We start from the raw sequence: 21,968 nt of genomic DNA, 5'->3' as shown, positions 1-21,968 counted from the left end.
ACTTCTGTTTACACTCATCACAAGTGTAAGGCTTTTCTCCTGTATGGATTCTTTCATGAATTTGCAATCTTTGTTTAGTTGTAAAGCTCTGTTCACACTCATCACAACTGTAGGGCTTTTCTCCAGTGTGTTTTCAGAGGTGTGTAATTAAGGTCGATCTTTGTGTAAACTTCTGTTTACACTCATCACAAGTGTAAGGCTTTTCTCCTGTATGGATTCTTTCATGAATTTGCAATCTTTGTTTAGTTGTAAAGCTCTGTTCACACTCATCACAACTGTAGGGCTTTTCTCCAGTGTGTTTTCAGAGGTGTGTAATTAAGGTCGATCTTTGTGTAAACTTCTGTTTACACTCATCACAAGTGTAAGGCTTTTCTCCTGTATGGATTCTTTCATGAATTTGCAATCTTTGTTTAGTTGTAAAGCTCTGTTCACACTCATCACAACTGTAGGGCTTTTCTCCAGTGTGTTTTCAGAGGTGTGTAATTAAGGTCGATCTTTGTGTAAACTTCTGTTTACACTCATCACAAGTGTAAGGCTTTTCTCCTGTATGGATTCTTTCATGAATTTGCAATCTTTGTTTAGTTGTAAAGCTCTGTTCACACTCATCACAACTGTAGGGCTTTTCTCCAGTGTGTTTTCAGAGGTGTGTAATTAAGGTCGATCTTTGTGTAAACTTCTGTTTACACTCATCACAAGTGTAAGGCTTTTCTCCTGTATGGATTCTTTCATGAATTTGCAATCTTTGTTTAGTTGTAAAGCTCTGTTCACACTCATCACAACTGTAGGGCTTTTCTCCAGTGTGTTTTCAGAGGTGTGTAATTAAGGTCGATCTTTGTGTAAACTTCTGTTTACACTCATCACAAGTGTAAGGCTTTTCTCCTGTATGGATTCTTTCATGAATTTGCAATCTTTGTTTAGTTGTAAAGCTCTGTTCACACTCATCACAACTGTAGGGCTTTTCTCCAGTGTGTTTTCAGAGGTGTGTAATTAAGGTCGATCTTTGTGTAAACTTCTGTTTACACTCATCACAAGTGTAAGGCTTTTCTCCTGTATGGATTCTTTCATGAATTTGCAATCTTTGTTTAGTTGTAAAGCTCTGTTCACACTCATCACAACTGTAGGGCTTTTCTCCAGTGTGTTTTCAGAGGTGTGTAATTAAGGTCGATCTTTGTGTAAACTTCTGTTTACACTCATCACAAGTGTAAGGCTTTTCTCCTGTATGGATTCTTTCATGAATTTGCAATCTTTGTTTAGTTGTAAAGCTCTGTTCACACTCATCACAACTGTAGGGCTTTTCTCCAGTGTGTTTTCAGAGGTGTGTAATTAAGGTCGATCTTTGTGTAAACTTCTGTTTACACTCATCACAAGTGTAAGGCTTTTCTCCTGTATGGATTCTTTCATGAATTTGCAATCTTTGTTTAGTTGTAAAGCTCTGTTCACACTCATCACAACTGTAGGGCTTTTCTCCAGTGTGTTTTCAGAGGTGTGTAATTAAGGTCGATCTTTGTGTAAACTTCTGTTTACACTCATCACAAGTGTAAGGCTTTTCTCCTGTATGGATTCTTTCATGAATTTGCAATCTTTGTTTAGTTGTAAAGCTCTGTTCACACTCATCACAACTGTAGGGCTTTTCTCCAGTGTGTTTTCAGAGGTGTGTAATTAAGGTCGATCTTTGTGTAAACTTCTGTTTACACTCATCACAAGTGTAAGGCTTTTCTCCTGTATGGATTCTTTCATGAATTTGCAATCTTTGTTTAGTTGTAAAGCTCTGTTCACACTCATCACAACTGTAGGGCTTTTCTCCAGTGTGTTTTCAGAGGTGTGTAATTAAGGTCGATCTTTGTGTAAACTTCTGTTTACACTCATCACAAGTGTAAGGCTTTTCTCCTGTATGGATTCTTTCATGAATTTGCAATCTTTGTTTAGTTGTAAAGCTCTGTTCACACTCATCACAACTGTAGGGCTTTTCTCCAGTGTGTTTTCAGAGGTGTGTAATTAAGGTCGATCTTTGTGTAAACTTCTGTTTACACTCATCACAAGTGTAAGGCTTTTCTCCTGTATGGATTCTTTCATGAATTTGCAATCTTTGTTTAGTTGTAAAGCTCTGTTCACACTCATCACAACTGTAGGGCTTTTCTCCAGTGTGTTTTCAGAGGTGTGTAATTAAGGTCGATCTTTGTGTAAACTTCTGTTTACACTCATNAAATTTATGAAAAGACATTAAAAAAGGTTCTATGGTGTTATTCCATATATTTACCATTTTTTCATGAGGAAAGAGATATTACATTCATGTATGGTTTACCTGAATCCGTGCAAGGATGGGATTTAATAATAATTGATGATTGGATGCATGAACTCAGTTCAAAAACTGCATCTTTGTTTACAACAGAGTATCATCATTATAATGTAAGCGTGATAATTATAATGCAAAATTTATTTCCAAAAAATAGAATTATGAGAGATATAACTTTAAACACGCATTATTTGATATTATTAAAAAATAATCGAGATGAGAGTCAAGTAAGTTGTTAGGGGCGGCAAGCTTTTCCTGGTAAATGCGATTTTTTTATGGATGCATATAAAAAAGCAACAGAGAAGGAATTTGGTTATTTGTTATTAGATTTCATCCTAAAACGAATAAGAAATTTTCTGTGAGAGATTCGTGTTTTCCCGACTAACAAGGTATTTTTTGGATATACTTACCAATAAAATGAAGAATGTAAAAAAAATTATCATATGTTAGCACTTTTGTCTAAGACTACTCCTTCTCAACGAAAAGCAATATTGAAAGAAGCTACTCCTGATCAAATTAAAGTTTTTTGTGAGATATGTGATAATTTGCGGAGAGGAAATATACCTGCTGATGTTTGTAAATTACAAAAATATAAAAAAATTATCAGGAAATTAAGTGGAAAAAATGTTCCTTTAAATGCTAAGAAAAAAATTTTAGTTAATCAATCGGGTGGATTCCTTCCACTTCTACTGGCTTTGTTATTGTCTATGGTAGGTGGACTAATTGGTAAGGCAATAGGAAAAAAAATCTAATGGCGAAGCAAATGGCTTTTGTCCCTCCTGAATTGTTGTCAGCATATCAAAAACCTGAAATAAGAATTGGTAATAAAATTGAAGAATTACTCGAGATTGGTGATTTATCTGATGATAGTAAAGTCAAATTATTAAGTCAATTGATTTCAAGATATCAGAGAACAGATCATGCACCAAAAGAACCTGTTAGAGAGTATCTGTTGTATCTGATAAAATCGAAGAAACGGAATCTCAACCTGAAGAAAAAGTTGTTGATGATGCATTTATTAAACAAATAATTTTATCCATTTATTGTTATTAAAACATTTATTGTTGTGTATTAAATACTTTTTATTAATAAAAATTTAAGATTTGTTTTAGTTTTTCACATTATTTAGTTTTGTTTTATTTATTGATTTATACATTTTTTTGTGCTCTAATTCTTGTGAGAGGGGGAGAGAGCAGGTAAGAAAAAAATGTCTAGGGCCCCAAAGTGGGTTAATCCGGCCCTGAACGTATCTACCGTGTTATAGGGGGTTGACTGTATAGGTACTGTATATGTGTAGGCATGTATCATTTTACACGTCTGTACCCATATCCGAAGTTAAATTAGTTTGGCCGATCTGAGTCTAACACTACATCAGCTCGATTCGTCCCAAACAGAAAGCATCCTGGGAGAAAAATAATCAAAACTACTTTCTAAACAGAGAAAATTGGTCATTTGTTTATATTACTAGAAACTATTCACCGCTCCTATGAATCTTAATGGTAAAATATGGAAATGCGAGTTATTAATTTTGTACCTAGCCACCAAAGCGATAATTGTAGTCATAACAAATTTAATGGCCACTTATATTATTTCCTTTATTTTAGATAAGTATAAAATGTTATTCAATAATAATTTCTCTATATTCCAAACGATTTAATTAAAAATAATCTATTTTGTAGTGTGAGGCCAGGACCTCACCCCGCTTCAATGGGAAACTGGTTAATATTATTGCTCAACAAAGCAAACTTCTAAACAAAAAATTAATATTGTAGAATACAGACTTGTGCTTATTGTAATTTTTATCAATGTTGTATTTTGAATATAATTAATAGAAATAGAAAAAATATATATATTTATTTATGGGCAGCCCAGCCCGTAAATAAAAAATATATTTTTTATTTATGGGCTGAGCTGATGATAAATTTTCCACACAAAAATTTTAGGGCCAGTCTGCCCCTGGTTTATCGAATCCCCCTGCCACTAAGATTCTTATGTCTAATCTTGACTTGCATCAATAGTATCTGATATCGTTTTCGAGATTAAATAAAAAAAAACAGTAGGAATTTATTAGTGTACGATGTTTTCAAATTGCAATCCAAAAAATTTAAATTGATTTATTGCACAAAATGTTTTCGTTTCAGATGTAAAAAATGGCTTACAAAGAAAAAACACTTACTAGAACACGACAATGTTTATCTGTGAAAAAATGAGACGAATTTTGGACGTGCTCATAATGTTTGAATATACAAGGATTTCCTGTATTATGAATTACAGCAAAATATGCACTCTCCGAATTACTGATCGAATAAATTAACTTTAACTATAATTAATACAAGCAAGTATCGATGCAACGACTTTTTATTCTAAAAAGTTTTACATAAAGACATTTTAATTATATTAACAATTCGGGTATTAATATAAAGTTGTAATAATGTGATTAAAAAATAACGAAATCTGTTTTNAAATGCTTAAATAATCGTCATTTTAATAAAATAAATCATAATTTTAACCCAAAACACAAAAAAAATTAAGACGTTTAAGCCGATAGTCTACTCACCTTACTACATGTAGCGAACGCCATTATCGACGGTCCACAACTGCCAGATGGCGGCGCTCAACCGTTCGCCGTACACGTTTTGGGCTAAATACGTGCGCATCAACCTCTCTATTAACTACATTAGGTCGTGAGGACGTACGTTTTCGCGTGAGAAAACTTCACTCATCGACCTCGGAGAGCTGAACCATTTTTTATTACCGATATCTAAAGATTATTTTTGTTAAAATCTATAGCATATTGTTCGAACTCATCCTACGACGTACACTAGTTATTAATTTAATTAACTGGGACGATGTCAGCCGAATGCGGAGGTTGGACGAGTTATCATTCTTAAACTGTAAAGAAAATAAATGAGAGGTTGCAAAGGAGACAACAGTTGGTGACAACGCGAACTAAACTAAACACCTTACGGATGCCACATTATTATCGTTCTATCCACAATTTGAAGATGGTTACGAACGCTGGAAGATTACTGTCATTTCTAGTTCTATCACTATTCCTACATATAGATATATGAAACACGTGATATGCATAAAGATTATTTTTCAACAGTTTTTACTATTGCTCGAAGGTTAACAATATACTTTATAATTTAATGTGATTTGGAGTCACTTCCATCTAAACAAACGACGTTGCAATTAGAACAAAATTTTCACTTCCAATTTCGAACTAACAGAATTCCTTAATATGTAACTTTGTATATCTGCGGCGGGAACAAATAGTACTGTTCGAATGTGCGAGGATTTCCTGAATTATGAATTATAACAAAATACGTACTGTTCTAATTAATAATCGAATAAATTAAGATTAACCGTAATTAATACAAGAAACTATCTATGGAATAATTCTTTATTTAAAAAAGTTTTACATATATATATTAAATACTATAATGCTTTTAAATTTGCAACTTTTAAAAAAATGAAAAAGCATCACTAATTTAAAACCAGTTTTGCTTACATCTTTCGATCATTATACATCAGTAGAAATTAAAAATAATATTCGTTCAAAAGTTCCAAGTGTCAATATTCTAACGTATTTTTGAATCGTAGTTTGAAATGAATATCTCTAGACATAACATTTATATGCCTTTTGTATGTTGTAAGACCGAAGGTGTCTAATTAAGTTCGACTTGTCCGCAAACTTCTTTTTACACTCGTCACAACTGTAAGGCTTTTCTCCTGTATGGATTCTTTCATGCCTTTGCAAATGATATTTAGTTTTGAAATTCTTCTTACAGTGTTTACATGAAAATTTCTTTTTGTTCCTTTTGTCTGCAATTAAAAAAATTGTCATAAATAATATTTTATCGATATAATAAAAAGTTTCTTACATAAGAACAATAATTAAATCATTAATAATATTTAATTCAATAATCATTGCTATATTTAAAAGAATATTTCTGTAACAAAACACACACAAAAATAATTTTAGAGATGATAATATTCGTTTATAAATATATTATGCTATTAATATTTTCAACAACAGCTAATTAGGGATGACATATTAAAGTAGCCTAAACAATTTCTGTAAAATATTTTTTAAATGTCTTTATGTCTTCATGAATTTTCTTTTTCTATCCTTGCAGTAGACCTTTATCTTCTTTTGAAACAAAGGGCACCGATGTAAGTAAAGCAATGCATCCAACATTCAATTTTTCTTATAAACTTGGAAAATATTTTCTTCAAAACTGTTTTGTGCAAAGAACAACTGAAAGTAATAACAACACACATGAAATAAATTGCATAAAATTTAATTTTACATTGCTTTTAATAATTTAATAATAATTAATAATAAATTTAATATTAGAATGTTTTATAGATAGTCTTAATCATTGCTGTTATTAAATGAAAAATTGTGTTTTAAACACTTATTTAAAGTATACTTTCCTCATAACTTCTCGATAAGAAAAACTGATAACGTTCTAACGTGCAAAATAGAATTTCTTGTAAATCGTGGATTTCATTCTTGCAAGATTGAACTTCGTTCTTCTCGTTTTTAGTTTGTTTTTGTATTTGCAGGGTGAAGATTGGCTAAATAAAAAAATAAAGCGATTTTAATTAAATATCAGACAAATTCATATTCAATGTGCATATTATAAAGTGATTAAAATGTCTATTGTCTGCGCTAAATCATTTAAAATTTATATAAATTCTATTTTTAATTACAGTCGACCCCCTATAACGCGGGTTCCTATAGGTCGGATTCCTAAAAAGCTCCTATAATTCGTTAAAACATCATCGCCGACTAGTGTCACAACAGGATTGCACAAACAGTTGAGTTTAAACGAGCAGAGAACCTACTATAAACAATTTATTATTTAACTTCCATAAAAATTATATTTATATTAACGATGTCGCCAAAGTTCAGCGAATTTTTCGCAAAAAGAATAATTTATCAGAAAGCACGCGAGCGCCATTCAACGGCAAACGTGACGAAAACAAGCTTAAGCAACGACGTAGTCTATCGGTGCACACTCGGTAAGTAATCCTACAATTTTTTGTTTATAGTATAGTTTATACGGATTATTCCCAAAAAATTATACATATTTTGGAAATGTTGAGTCGAATCAGTCTAGAATCGATGAATTTTATAAAAGAAACCTTTCAAACAGCCGTAGTCCGTAAACAGCATACGTGCCGGGCTATGATTGGCTAGACTCGTAACAAATGGATTCATAAAAACAGGAACGTATTTACCGTCTTATAGGTGGGTCAACTGTACAGGATATTTACAGATAAACATTTATTAAAATACTATTAAATTTATATGATGAAGTGTAGTTCGTGAATTTTATAAAAATTTTTTTAAAAAGATGTCTACACGAAAAATATCTATACAGAATGCAAATAATATGTAAAAAATAAGTGTAAATTGGAATTGTTATTGCAGACGTCTACATTGACTAACTACCTAGTATATGAAACAGAGAATAAAAGATTATGACTCGTTAAAGCATGTAATAATTTTCAGTCGACTGCAAATTTAACATTTTTGGCTCTGTTCATCGAACTGTGAATAGAATAACAATTGGCACAATTGTTATTCTATACACTTTTCCTTAAACATGGAGAAGGAAGTGTTATGGTTTGGACATAAATGATAGTCTATGGGGATGGAAAGCATATGTTTAATAATAAAATATGCGTGGAAATTTACAATGTTGCTGCTGTACACTTGCCAAAAAATGATTGAGTCACAGACAGAGTTTAATCCTAAATATAATCGAATACTTTTAGAATAAATAAAATTGAAAAATTCTGGGACATAAAGTTAGTAACAGAAATGAAGTGAAAAGCACGATTGAACAACAATGATCAAAAAATTGGTGAACACCACAAAAAAACTATTAATAGACGATCTCTGCCTAACGGATTGAACACTGTGCTGGAAAAATAAAAGCCAATCCAACAAGATATTGAAATATTCAATCTTTTGGTGAAACTAAATTTTAAATTGAAATAAATGTAATCTGTTCCATTGCCATTGTTACGTAGAATTGCCTAAAATTGTTATTAGAGGCGCAAACCCCAAGGGACGTAATCAGTGAAGCGAATATCAGTATTTGAATGCAGTATAACTAATAACCCTAGTTGCGAGACTTCAGAACACTGTACAAAGTTTTCCGGGCCTCTAATTTTTAAATCATAGATTTAGTATTTAAAAATAAGTACTTCCATTTGCAATCATAACTGGGCCGTTTTTATGTAGCTGTTTGTGAAAAGTCTTTGAAGTTTTATAGTTAGACCCCACTTGAGCCTCGTGGTTACGGAGCCCAGGCCTGACCTCATAAAAGGAGCTGCGCAAAAATTACATCTGCATTTTCTTCAATTTTTTACTTCTTCTCCTTTATTGTCCCAGTTTGTCCAAGTTTCCGTACCCTTCTTTTCTTTAAACGTCGAACAAAACTCAATTCTTCGCAAAACTTTTCTCACTGTATGAATAATAATAAAAAGGAAAAATCCCGCATAAACTGAATAAAATTTAATGAAATAAAACGAATCTCCATTAACGTTCAACCCCTTTCTTTTCCGATGTTCGACTTTGTCCGACTTGTAATAACCCCCTCCCTCCGTTCCAGTGTGAACATCATTTACGGACAGCCATAAAGCTACCGACAGTTATGTTTAAAAAACCAGAATGGTGAGCAAATTACCTCTCTCGGGTACTGATCGAAATTTATGGTAATTATAATTCGGCTTTAAGAATGAAACATTTATATGTACTTACTATAAAATGGCAAATAACTTAATTTTGAGAGTAGGCTACTTATTATAAAATATTGGACAAGCTAATTACGAGTAAAATCGTAATTAAGTGTGACCCTTCTCGAGATATGACACGATATCAGTTTATCTCTTCACTTCCTGTAACCGTCAAAATTTAGCAGTTTTAATCCCCGTAATGCACAAACCTCATTGCAAAATTTCAGAAATTTTCGACAATACGAGGAAGGCACAAGAGTTATTAAGCTTCAAACAGGGTGAAAAAATTATTTGTATTTCTCGAAGTTTTAAAATTTCGAGTCCAAAAAGTAAAAATCTTGGAAGGGTCATTTCTTGACCGATCGCCATAAGTTTTCTCCTGTTATAGATAACAGCCGGAAAAGTAATTACTAACAGTACGAGTAAAATACCTTTTCCAAACTATAAAAAGGTATCACTTTGAATGATTATCAAAAGAATAAAACACTATTCTATCATATTCCGTATAGCTCACAGCCTAACACACACCCTTTCTATGACGTCATAATGTCTACATTTAACGACGACTCCGAACTATTAACAAGGTCAGAACTACAAGAGGTTGAAATTGAAGAGGCGAGCGTCAGTAACAACAGATGACTTTTAGATTAATTTGTTACAATTGTAAATAATTGTATACTCGATTGCTGTGTGATAAGCCCTAAAATGTAAATTACAACGGTGTCCGTTAATAACTTCAGCTAGTTGAATAACATGACATCTAATTCTATATAAATTGATTAATCACATTATAAAAAATAAATTCGATTAAGTCTGAATAAAATGTAAATATCTAACGTAATAATAAGCCGATATTCTTATTGTTAAGTAAACATTAAATCTATAAAATATCAATTATTGAAATAAAACTTTTATATATACATTACAAATGTTAAGTAAACTTTCTTTTCATGACTGTGTCTAACCGTTAGCGCTAAGGATTAGAATTATGGATGTAAAAAATAAGAAAATCGTTAATACTCACAAAAGAATTTCGAGTTGGTGCCTTTTTACCTTGCTTGAAAAGACTCTTTCGCTGTAATTTTAGCTCAGTTTATTCCAAAGTTTCTTCTTTTTTCTTCATCTTCATTTATTCAAAAAGATAATTTCTATTTTTCTTTATTCTCGAGTTCTTGAACCTAAAAAAAAAATCAAAAATAGTATTCGTTCACAAAACGTGAGTGCCTTGACCACTGCACTATTGTCTTCCTCTACCTTACAAATGGTCTAAATCGTTTCCAGGAATAAATTCCTGAACAAAAACGGGTTATTTTCACCTATGGTGCTAAAATGGCGGAATTTCGGGTCGTCATTTCGAACTCTTCTCGAGACTGCGCGATAAACGATGGTTCGAACGGACCGCCCACGTGTCCTAAACTAACATAACTTATTATAGTAGATTATTGAAATTATTACTCAATGTTAGTGATCCTTTTTTTTCCCTTTCCTACGTTTTTTCCCTGACGAAGACGATTCATCAGCACCTGTGGAAGTTCTTTTCTTTGCTTATTAGTCAATTTCTTTGTTGTATTGGCCTGTTTTTCCTTCTTTTTTATATTAGAAACCGGTGCGGCGGGAACACACTCTTGTTCTATCCATTAAGGTGTTTTTTCGGTACCGGATATGTCATACTCAAGTGTTTTACGAATATTTGACATCTTTCTCCGGGGTTTCTAGCTGGCCATTTTATGAACTTCTTATATATAAAGGAATACATGTATGAATTCGAAAGATCATCCGTGTAATGCTTTGGTAATTTTTTTTATTTTTTAAATAACCTCATAACCTTTCTATGTTTTGAGTATGATTACCCGTTTTGGGGTTTACGAAGTTTTTTGAATGATTAACTGTTTTATGTTCAATATCTATTACTTCAATGTCGTCTATATGATTATATCCCTTCCATTCGTCGGTTATAGCTAGACTACCAAAATTTACAAATTTAGACACAACCCAATTTAGCCTGGTTTTAGATCTGTCGTTCACTTGATAAATGAAGCAACTATTGTCTTCTACGACCCATTTTGTAGGTTTCAGTATACGCCCTATTTCGTATTTGCGTTTGCATATTACTGTTTCATCTACTTTGACGGTTTTATTAGGACCTCCAATTTTAAATGAGGTCATGTTATTCATAGCTATAACTATCACTTAACGTATGTGGTTTGACCAATCAATGCCTGCCTTCTTGAAATACCTGCAGGCTGCAGCAACAGCCGAATTTGTTGACGTGCATTCCAAACGATGGTAATGCCATATGAACTACAAAATTCCACCCCATGAAATGTTGCCACATTTGTCCTTAAAGGTTCTATCATAATCTAAATACTCCCTTCTACAATTGCTACATCTTAAACACGAATTTCTATCACTTCGATGGTATATTTTACACGTTTTTGAACATAAACTGCACACACCATCGATTGTTTGTAATCCTAATTTTAAAGCAAATTTAAACGCATTATCAATACTTAGTTCCAAACCTAATTCCAAATATTCCGATTCCATTAACTGCTAAAATTTACATGTTGTACAGTAGAACCGGCCCGAAATTCGTCTGAACTGATGTCTACAAAACTCATTAACACCATATTACTATTAAATAAAAAATTAAAAATTAGTAACAATTATCGTAATGTTTTAAAAAAATTAGGATTAAAATTCACCTAAATAACTTGGTTCTATAAAAGTCATAGAGAAAACTATCGTAGAGTATACACAGCATGCAACGACAAACCATCGTAAACGTCATACTACCTATTAATTTGCATATTTCCACGAGAAATAGTCATCTACAACGTCATATCTAATGATTTGCATATTTACTCACAACCACTTTTCACGGCCGTTCAGCAAATTTGCATATTTCGTCATCTGTGTTATTAGAGAGCTCTCTCTGTCAACGTTTTCATCGAAGGCACCGAATCGAGATTACTGGAATCCGTCATTTTGGTACCATACGTAACATTAACCGTCCATTAACATTAACACGTAACATTAACCGTTAACAATAACATTAACCAAGATTAAAATATTCTATATTATGAGTTGGTCACGCTTGTAATATTTTCTGTGGACTGCAAATTTAACATTTTTGGTTCTGCTGGTCGAAATGTGAACAGAATAACTATTGGCACAAGTTTTTGTTTTACATGCAGAAGGAAGTGTTAGGCTGCTATCCATGCTCAAGTCATATGGAAATGGAATATGTTATAATATTTCTTGTTCTTAAAAACTAAATAATAAAACAGATTTTTATTTATTTCCATATAAATTAAAAGTTTTAATTACATTTCTTTCTTCATTCGCCAATGACTTCGAATCACCGCATATTTCCAAATTAATTATCAATAAAAAAAATTGAAATAACAAAAGTAAATGTCAAAACCTTAAACAAAAAATTACGAGGTTTGCTTATAATTGTTGTTATTTTAAACTTGTATAGTTATTCAGGAAAATTATATCAATATTTAAAATAAAGAAAATTAATGACCTTACCTGATGAATGTACAGTAGAGCGTCGTTTATTTGAATCAATTGGGGACTGGGGTGGTTCGGATAACTTATTTTTCGAATAACGAATCATGTACGAAAAAATATATTAATTTATCCCATGTTGAAATTTCTCTCCGTTGCGTGTCGCTTCGCATTGAATTTTCGTCGATGTTAAGCCTAACGAAGACTATTGTATCGTTAAAAATTATTTTTTTATCTTGTACAAACAAAATAAATTTATTGAAAAATATAAAAACAATAAAAAGTTATACTTCGGATGTTAATTTAGTATCAAAAACGTAAAATATTTGATTTGCCCGAGAAATAGCCGAAGATTGCAGCGCCACAGCACTAGCGAATATTTAAATTTGCCGACTGGAATGCTTTCGGATAACGGACATTTCGGATATCCAGCTTTCGGATAAACGGCGCTCTACTGTAGTTCATTAATTAAAGCTGTTAGATTTCGCGTTCAAAATCTTACGCCGGAAAAGTTACGCAACTCGTTGCCGCAAAAATATGCAGTGAGGAGTTGCGTAACTTTTCCGGCATTAACATTTAAAACTGCGCGTGAAGCCTCTGTTATATTTCATTAAAAAATTTTGTGTAATCAATTACTGTACAAAGTGATTTAATCTAACTTTTCAATACAACAAACTTTGAAATTTAAATTTCCAACCAAGTCAATTTTGTTTCATTTAAATTTTAAACTAAGGATATTAATAGTAACACTATTTCTAATGAAACTTTTTCTTGAATTTTATTCTTCATTCACCTTTCATGCAGGTCTGCGGAGTTTTAATGTTTTCGTAGGAGTCCTCAAAAATATTTTACAAATCTACATGTTGAAAAACCTTCTGAACCCAAAAACTGTCAGATAAAGGGAGAACTTATTTTGTATGTGTGTTGACTCTAATTTGTTTAATTTCTTTTAATTTGTTTTTCTCAGTTCTGAGATATTAAACAATATTCAGCATTAATGCAGCTTTATCCAGCAATAAACAGCATTAATGTCGCTTTATACACAAGCTACTACGTCAGATTTTAAAGGAAAACTTTACCCATTCTGAGATATTGTTTAATATCTCAGAATGGGTAAAGTTTAAGAAACGAAATCTGGCGCAGTAGCTTGTGTATAAAGCAGCATTAATGCTATTAAATTTTAAAGACAGGATGGGGAGATAGAAGGAGTCGCATCAAATTTCCAGTGTGGTCAGACTTAATAATTATTTTACTTTTTATTAGCGTTCACAAAAAGTCGTCTTTACCCTCAAAACTAAGCTTTTTGTCATTTTATATAAAACCCGTTAAAATATTCTCACCTGATATGTTAGAATGCCTATGGGGAAACGATTTAGTTCAACCACTTTAAAGCTTAATTTCTGTGTTATACGACTCAGATTTAAAAAGCACAGAAGCTATTAGGCTTCAAACAGAGTGGACAAAATCGTGCCACAGACACAAAGTATAACATTTATACCTACAGAAAAAAAAAATGAATCTTTTCCACATCTCGACATTTCAAGGTGTGCTGAGATCAAAAGTAAAAACATTTCTACGTTCTAGTTTTATTAAAATACTATTTATTAAATATTTTATTCTGAGGTCACGTGATGACATCAGAATTGCCGGGTCTATTTTGATAACAAGTCCGCTCCTTGTCGGAGTTGATATATTTTTACACGACTCCACAGCACTGGTTTTATGTTAAAGAACAAGATTTATACCTAGAAGCAGGAAAAAGAAAAACGTGCCAAGGGCGCAAACCCCAAAAAGCTTAATCAGCGAAGCGAATCTCAGAATTTTAATGTATTAAATAGATTTTTGAGGGCACGAAGTAAAACTTTCCCTGGAAGCTAATGACTCTAGCTGTGAGGCTTTAGAACACCATATAAATTTTTACATTATTTAAAAATAAGTAGTTTAATTTGCAATAATAAGTGAATCGTTTTTATGTAGTTGTTTGTAAAGAGTGACGTTTCGAAGTGAAACTTCATTTGCGCCTCGTAGTAAATGTTGCCCTGGCCGGACCTGATAAAAGGGACTGTCCATAAATTACGTCGGCATTTTTCTTGAAATTTGTACTCCATCTTCTTCATTGTCCCAATTTGTCCAAGTTTTCGTAACTTCTCTCCTCTTTGAACGTCCAACCAAACTCAAATCCTCGCAAACCTTCTATCACTTAAAACTATTAAACTTATATACAGTTTCTGCAATTTTTTATTGTTCATGCGAACAATAAAAAAATGCATAAACTGTATAGAACACAAATGCAAATTACTCGCGCGCCGCCCTGGCCGCAAGTATTTATATAACACATCAGCAGATAGAAAAATAGTTACAGCAACGTGTAAGTGCAACGGTCAGTATAAACATGTAGGAGCGACGATTTTTGCATTAAATAATTATAAAAGCGAAAGTGTTACCAGTGGAAAACAACAATGTGAAATTTTCATACAAGATATACACATCAGATGGATGTCGCCTTAGTAATTTTGTAATTCCAAAAAGGATATAAATATCTGCATTGTTATCATCAAATGCTCCAACATTTTTATTATATCAAAAGAGTAAACACTTTAATTGTAAAGAGAAAAACACTTTAATTGTGCTCTTTATTTAATGTTGAAAGCTAAATTCGATGATATGAACAATGCCAAGCGCTGTTATCTGATTTAATCAACACATGATTAAATCAGATATTTTAAATCTTTAATTACACCATTATTTGAAAGTAAACGTATGAATAATTGTTATAAAATTGTTGAAAAACAACCTACAAACAACATTTTTAAATGAATTAACTTTTTTTTCAGCTTTATCATTTCAGAAAAATTGTTAAAATTTTATAATGATAATGTGATTATCACACTTCCAAAAATTACTCAAATAGCCTATCTCACAAGAAAACAAAGCAGATGTTCAGACTAGTTCATTTACAAACGATACAGATTAATAAGCAGCTCTGTGGTTCATTCTATAAAAACAAGAAAAAGCAATTTTGAAAAATTGGCTTTCAGATTTTTAAATAATACATCCAAGGAAACAACTGCAACTGATTATGGAATTAAATTTGAAAAAACTGAAAAAAATTTATTTTCGCTTAAAAAATATTAGAATAATCGATGCTTATCATTTGTAATGAAGTGCCCTGGATTTGTGTAAGCCCTGATGGTATATGCAAAAATGGAAATAAAATAAGCTTGCTCGAAATTAATTACATGCCCTTACACAGGTAGAGGTAAAAAAAATTGTCGATTTCAAGACAAATAAGGTATTTGTAAAATATGTAGAGTCTAAAAATTCTAAACTTTATTTAAAAGCTTAAAAGTTAATAATAAGGAGATTCCAACTCTTGGTGGAACTCTGAAGCAACCACATCCACGTAGTGAGTTCTGGGTTGTCGTTCGTCTGGAAATGACGATCGGCAGGCGAAGAGCTACTTATTCCATTTTATCCATTCGGCCCCTGCTTGGCAGCATTCTTATGCAATCTGATGTTGAAAGCACAAAGATTTTTGGTGTTTTCGTTGAAAAAGTCTCGTACAAAATCAAATTTAAATTTATTATAAACTGCTGGTAAGTAATTTACAATTGTCCATCCTGAAATTTATTATCTGTCATTCTGTTGTCATTCATCTAATAAATCAGCCATTTTCTTCGTTGGAAGCGCGAGAAGTGGCAAACTTGCTTCGTAGCTGTTTTCTGCACGGGCGTACAAAAATGTTATCTAGTGGTCGCTGCACGCTTATGGAGAAAGAGTTATGATGAAAATATACTTAACACACGTCTTTCAAATGAACTGAACAAATAAACAAAGACTTTAATAAAATAAACATGAAACTTGTCCCAACTTATGAAAAATTGTAAAAAATACACAAAATTAAGCCTGCAATAAATAACAAATTAGAATATAAATATAACACAATGAACGTAGTATATGCAATACCATGTACAGTACACGTGAATATCCAAAAAATTATACAGGCGAAACGAAAAGGACAGAAGAAACAAGATTAAAAGAACACATTGCCGACTTAAAGTATAAAAGAATTAATTCAGCTTTTTATGACCATTTCACAATGCATAATTGTAATATAGATAAAAACAGGGTAAAACTTTTACACAGAGAAAGTAATTGGTATAAGAGAAAATTTAAAGAAAGCTGTAAAATAATTAAAACCCAGAAAAATAATATTAATAAAAATGTAAGTACAAAAATTCATAATAATTGGTTTAAATTATTATAATAATAAAATAAAAATAATAAATTAATAATTCAAGGGTGCCTGTCATAGTGATGTCCGGAGTGTGCTCTAACTGATAACCAACGTAAGGATTTTAATGTAAAGCAAATCTTATAATGTAACTTTTTAACAGTGAATTAGCAATTGCAGTAAGATGTATGAATATACTACAACTTACAAAATAACCAGAAAATGAATGGTGAATTAATTTCTGGGGTAAGGAAAATTTATATTTACGATTTGTTGCATTATAAATCGATGTCTAGTTTTAATTTTAAAAATTGTTCGGTGTAAGGATAGGGATTTAGATGTAAAAATAATTTTAATTATAAGTGTTTTAATAATGAAATGTATCGTAATAATGTAATGTAAGAAAACAGAAGGAACTTCGAAACAGAGATAAAATTACAGTGAAAGAATTGCCACAAAGAAGGTAAAAAGACACGAACTCGGAGACTGTCTACTTCTGAGTAGTAGCGATTTTTTTATTTTTTACATCCATAATTCTAGTCCTTAGCGCTAAGGGTGCGACTATGCAGACGCGAGCGAGCGAATTTTCCGTGCGAGCGAGAATATGTGGCGACAAGAGGCGAGACCCGATAAATATCAAAACCTGTTAGATATGTGCCAGAACCAGAAATTCGCTTTCGCTAGCGTTATTTCTCGCTTCTCGTTTGTGCGTGGTTTTTCTTTTCGAAAACTAAATCGCTCGTAACCTCTCGCTCGCTCTAAATTTGCGTCTGCTTAGTCGCACCCTAACGGTTAGACACAGTCACGAAAGAAAAGTTTACTTAAACATTTGTAATGTAGAAATAAACGTTTCAGTACAATAATTGATATTCCACAGATTTAATATTTACTTTATCAACAATAAAAATTAAAATATCGGCCCGTAATTCTGTTGGAAATTTACATTTCTTTCAGACTTAATCGAGGTAATTTATTTTTTTTATAGCATGATTCTAATCAATTTTTTATTTAACTTTTCAAAAGCTTTCATAATAAGAATTAGATGTCGTGTTGTTCAACGTAATTCTTGCATAAACTGAAAGCGTTGTAATTTATACGAGCTTATCACACACAACAATCGAGTATACAATTATTTAGAATTGTAATAAATTTTATAATTAGCAAAGTGTAATAAATTAATCTGAAATAATCGATTGCCGTGTTTGGTAAGCCCTAAAATATAAAACGAAAATACGTCGAATAATAATAATGTAAGGGCAAGAAGCAGAGTTTTAAATGTCATTACGTTTATTTAAAAGTATCGACAACGTTCGAATTAAATGAATTTATTTGAATAAAAATAAGCTTAAATTTGACTGGATGACATCATAAAAAGGGTGTTAGCTATACCGCATACGTTTAGAATATTCCAATAGGGTTTTATGTTTTTGATAATCATTCAAATTAATATCTTTCTGTTGTCTGGAAAATTTATTTTACTGTAATAATTATTTTCCCGGCTGCTATATGTAACACAGGGAAACAATGGCGATCGGTGAAAAAATGGCGCTTCCAAAATTTTTACTTTTCGGACTCGAGACTTTAAAACTTCGAGAAATACAAGTAATTTTTTCACCCTATTCGTAGCTTAATAACTCTTATGCTTATTGTCGAAAATTTCTGAAATTGTGCAGGGAGGTTTGTGTATTACTGGGATTAAGGCTATTAAATTTTGCTGGTGAAACGAAGTGGGGAGATAAACGGGTGTCTTGTCATACATCGATTAAAGTCACACTTAATGATTATGTTGCTGTTTGTTAGCATTTCCAATGTTTTATAATAACTAAATTTTGTGTTGGCTAGGTATTTGCTTTATTATAATAAGTTATTATTATACATATAAATGTTTCATTCTTAAAGCTGAATTATAGTTGCGAAAAATTTCGATCAGTACGCGAGAGAGGTATTTGTTCACCATTGTTGATCTTTAAACACGACTGTAAGGCTGTCCATAAATGATGATAGAGGGGGGTTATGACGAGTCGGACAAAGTCGAACATGATGAGGGAGAAGGGTTGGGCTTTAATGGAGGTTCGTTTTCTTTCATTAAATTTTGTACAGTTTTTTATTATTCATATAGTGATAAGTTTTTCGAGGATTTGAGTTTTGTTGAACAGGTATTAGATTGTCAGCATCGTTCCCAACATCAATAGTAGTAACGTCCCAATTTGAAGGCTGAAACTATTACTCTGATCAAAAGTAGTATTTTTTACGTTACTTAATATCGATATCATCTTATATATTGGATTATCTGCCAAGTCTGGGTAAGCAACATGTCCTTGTCTTCCATATGGACGTTCAAAAAAAGAGAGGAGTTTCGGAAATTTGAACAAACTGGGACAATGAGGGAGAGAGAGTAAAAATTTGAAGAAAAATACGGACGTAACTTGTGCACAGCCCGTGTTATGAGGTCCGGCCCGGGCTCCATAAACCACGAGGCGCAAGTGGGTTCTAACTATAAAACTTCACTCTTCACAAACAGCTACATAAAACGGCCCAGTTATGGTTGCAAATGAAAGTACTTATTTTTAAATACTAAATCTATGATTTAAAAATTAAAGGCCCTGAAAAATTTGTACGGTGTTCTGAAATTTCGCAACTAGGGTTATAAGTTATTAGTTATACTTTATTCAAATACTGATATTCGCTACACTGATTACGCCCCTTGGGGAGTGCGCCTGTAATAACAATTTTAGGCAATTCTACGTAACAGTAGCAATGGAACAGATCACATTATTTTCAATTTATAATTTAGTTATACCAAAAAATTGAATATTTCAATATCTTGTTGGATTGTCTTTTCTTTCCAGCACAGTGTTCAATCCGTTAGGCAGAGTTCGTCTATTAATAGTTTTTTTGTGGTGTTCACCAATTTTCTGATCACTGTTGTTCAATCGTGCTTTTCACTTCATTTCTGTTACTAATTTTATGTCTTTGAATTTTTCAATTTCATTTATTCTAAAAGTATTCGATTCGATTCAGGATTAAACTCTGTCTGTGACTCAATTATTTTTTGGCAAGTGTACTGCACCAAAATTATAATTCTCCACGCATATTTAATCATTAAACATACGCTTTCCATCCCCATAGACTATCATTTATGTCCAAACCATAACACTTCCTCTTCCATGTTTAAGAAAAAGTCTATAGAATAACAATTGTGCCAATTGTTATTCACAGTTCGATGAACATAGCCAAAAATGTGAAATTCTACTCATTTTCAAAATACGTATAATTTTTTGGGAATAATCCATATAAACTATGCTATAAACAAAAAATTGTAGAATTACTTACCGAGCGTGCACCGTTCGACTACGTCGTTGCTTAAGCTTGTTTTCGTCACGGAGATTGCCGTCGAATCGCGTGCTTTCTGATAGATTATTTTTTTTGCGAAAAATTCGCTGAACTTTGGCGACATCGTTAATATAAATATAATTTTTATGGAAGTTAAATAATAAATTGTTTTTAGTAGGTCCGCTGCTCGTTTAAACTGAACGGTTTGTGCAATCCTGTCGTGACACGAGTCGGCGATGATGTTTTAATGAATTATAGAAGCTTTTTAGTATTTTATACGAATACTGACGCAAGTTTTTCGCCGTGATATAGGAATCCGAACTATAGGAACCCGTGTTATGGGGTGATCGACTGTAATTTAAAAATAGAATTTATATAAATTTTAAATGAATTAGCGCAAACAATAAAAATTTTAATTACTATACAATATACACATTGAATATGAATTTGTCTGATATTTAGTTGAAATCGTTTTATTTTTCCATTTAGCAAATCTTCACCCTGCAAACACAAAAACAAACTAAAGACGAGAAGAACGAAGTTCAATCTTGCAAGAATGAAATCCACCATTTACAAGAAATTGTATTTTACACGTTCGAATGTTATCAGTTCCTCTTATCGAGAAGTTATGAGGAAAGTATACTTTAAATAAGTGTTTAAAACACAATTTTTCATTTAATAATAGCAATGATTAAGAATATTTATAATACATTCTAATATTAAATTTATTATTAATTATTATTAAAATATTAAAAGCAATGTAAAATTAAATTCTATGCAAATTATTTCATGTATGTTGTTATTACTTTCAGTTGTTCTTTGCACAAAACAGTTTTGAAGAAAATATTTTCCAAGTTTATAAGAAAAGTTAAATGTTAAATGCACTGCTTTGCTTACATCGGTGCCCTTTGTTTCAAAAGAAGATAAAGGTCTAATGCAAAGATAGAAAAAGAAAATTCATGAAGACATAAAGACATTTAAAAAATATTTTACAGAAATTGTTTAGGCTACTTTAATATGTCATCCCTGATTAGCTGTTGTTAAAAATATAAATAACATAATATATTTATACACGAATAACATTATCTCTAAAATTATTTTTGTGTGTGTTTTGATACAGAAATATTCTTTTAAATATAGGAATGATTATTGAATTAAATATTATTAATGATTTAATTATTGTTTTTATTTAAGAAACTTTTTATTATATCGATAAAATATTATTTATAAAAAATATTTTAATTGCAGGAAAAAGGAACCAAAAGAAATTTTTGTGTAAACACTGTAAGAAGAACTTTACAACTAAACAAAGTTTGCAAAATCATGAAAGAATCCATACAGGAGAAAAGCCTTTTACTTGTGACGAGTGTAAACAGAGCTTTACTACTAAACAAAAATTGCAAATTCATGAAAGAGTCCATACAGGAGAAAAGCCCTACACTTGTGATGAGTGTAAACAGAAGTTTACACAAAAAACACACTTAATTAGACACCTGCGAAAACACACTGGAGAAAAGCCTTACTGTTGTGACAAGTGTAAACAGAAGTTCACAACTAAGCAAAATATGGAAAATCATTAAAAAATTCATACAGGAGAAAAGCCTTATACTTGTGACGAGTGTAAACAGAAGTTCACAACTAAACAAACTATAGTAAATCATAAAAAAATTCATACAGGAGAAAAGCCTTACACTTGTGACGAGTGTAAACAGAAATTTACACAAAGGTCCAGTTTAATTACACACCTTCGAATTCATACAGGAGAAAAGCCTTACTCTTGTGATGTGTGTAAACAGAAGTTCACACAAAAGGCAAATTTAATTAGACATCTTT

General features: G+C 31.7%; 1 long non-coding RNA gene and 2 pseudogenes across 2 annotated transcripts; 1 reads left to right on the top strand and 2 right to left on the bottom strand.

Moving 5' to 3' along the window:
* Window positions 1-1,309: 1,309 nt before the first annotated feature.
* Window positions 1,310-6,143, bottom strand: LOC111640038 (annotated as a pseudogene).
* Window positions 6,144-6,341: 198 nt separating this feature from the next.
* On the bottom strand, window positions 6,342-11,804 carry LOC111640032. 2 transcript variants are annotated; one of them, XR_002759204.1, is made up of 4 exons: window positions 11,758-11,804; window positions 11,575-11,686; window positions 10,077-10,230; window positions 6,342-6,880 (listed from the first exon to the last, which is right to left on the bottom strand). It is a non-coding gene; the product is annotated as an uncharacterized LOC111640032 (long non-coding RNA). The 2 variants fall into 2 exon arrangements; XR_002759205.1 differs by lacking the exon at window positions 11,575-11,686.
* A 9,654-nt stretch (window positions 11,805-21,458) lies between these two features.
* The window catches only part of LOC111640037, a 3,262-nt pseudogene continuing 2,752 nt past the window's right edge, over window positions 21,459-21,968 (top strand).

This window comes from Centruroides sculpturatus, unplaced genomic scaffold (assembly GCF_000671375.1).
Source record: "Centruroides sculpturatus isolate CEXI.00-Female unplaced genomic scaffold, Cexi_2.0 scaffold1416, whole genome shotgun sequence".
Taxonomy (NCBI): domain Eukaryota; kingdom Metazoa; phylum Arthropoda; class Arachnida; order Scorpiones; family Buthidae; genus Centruroides; species Centruroides sculpturatus.
The sequence above is the reverse complement of the archived record's forward strand: the minus strand, read 5'-3'. Positions and strand labels throughout refer to the sequence as shown.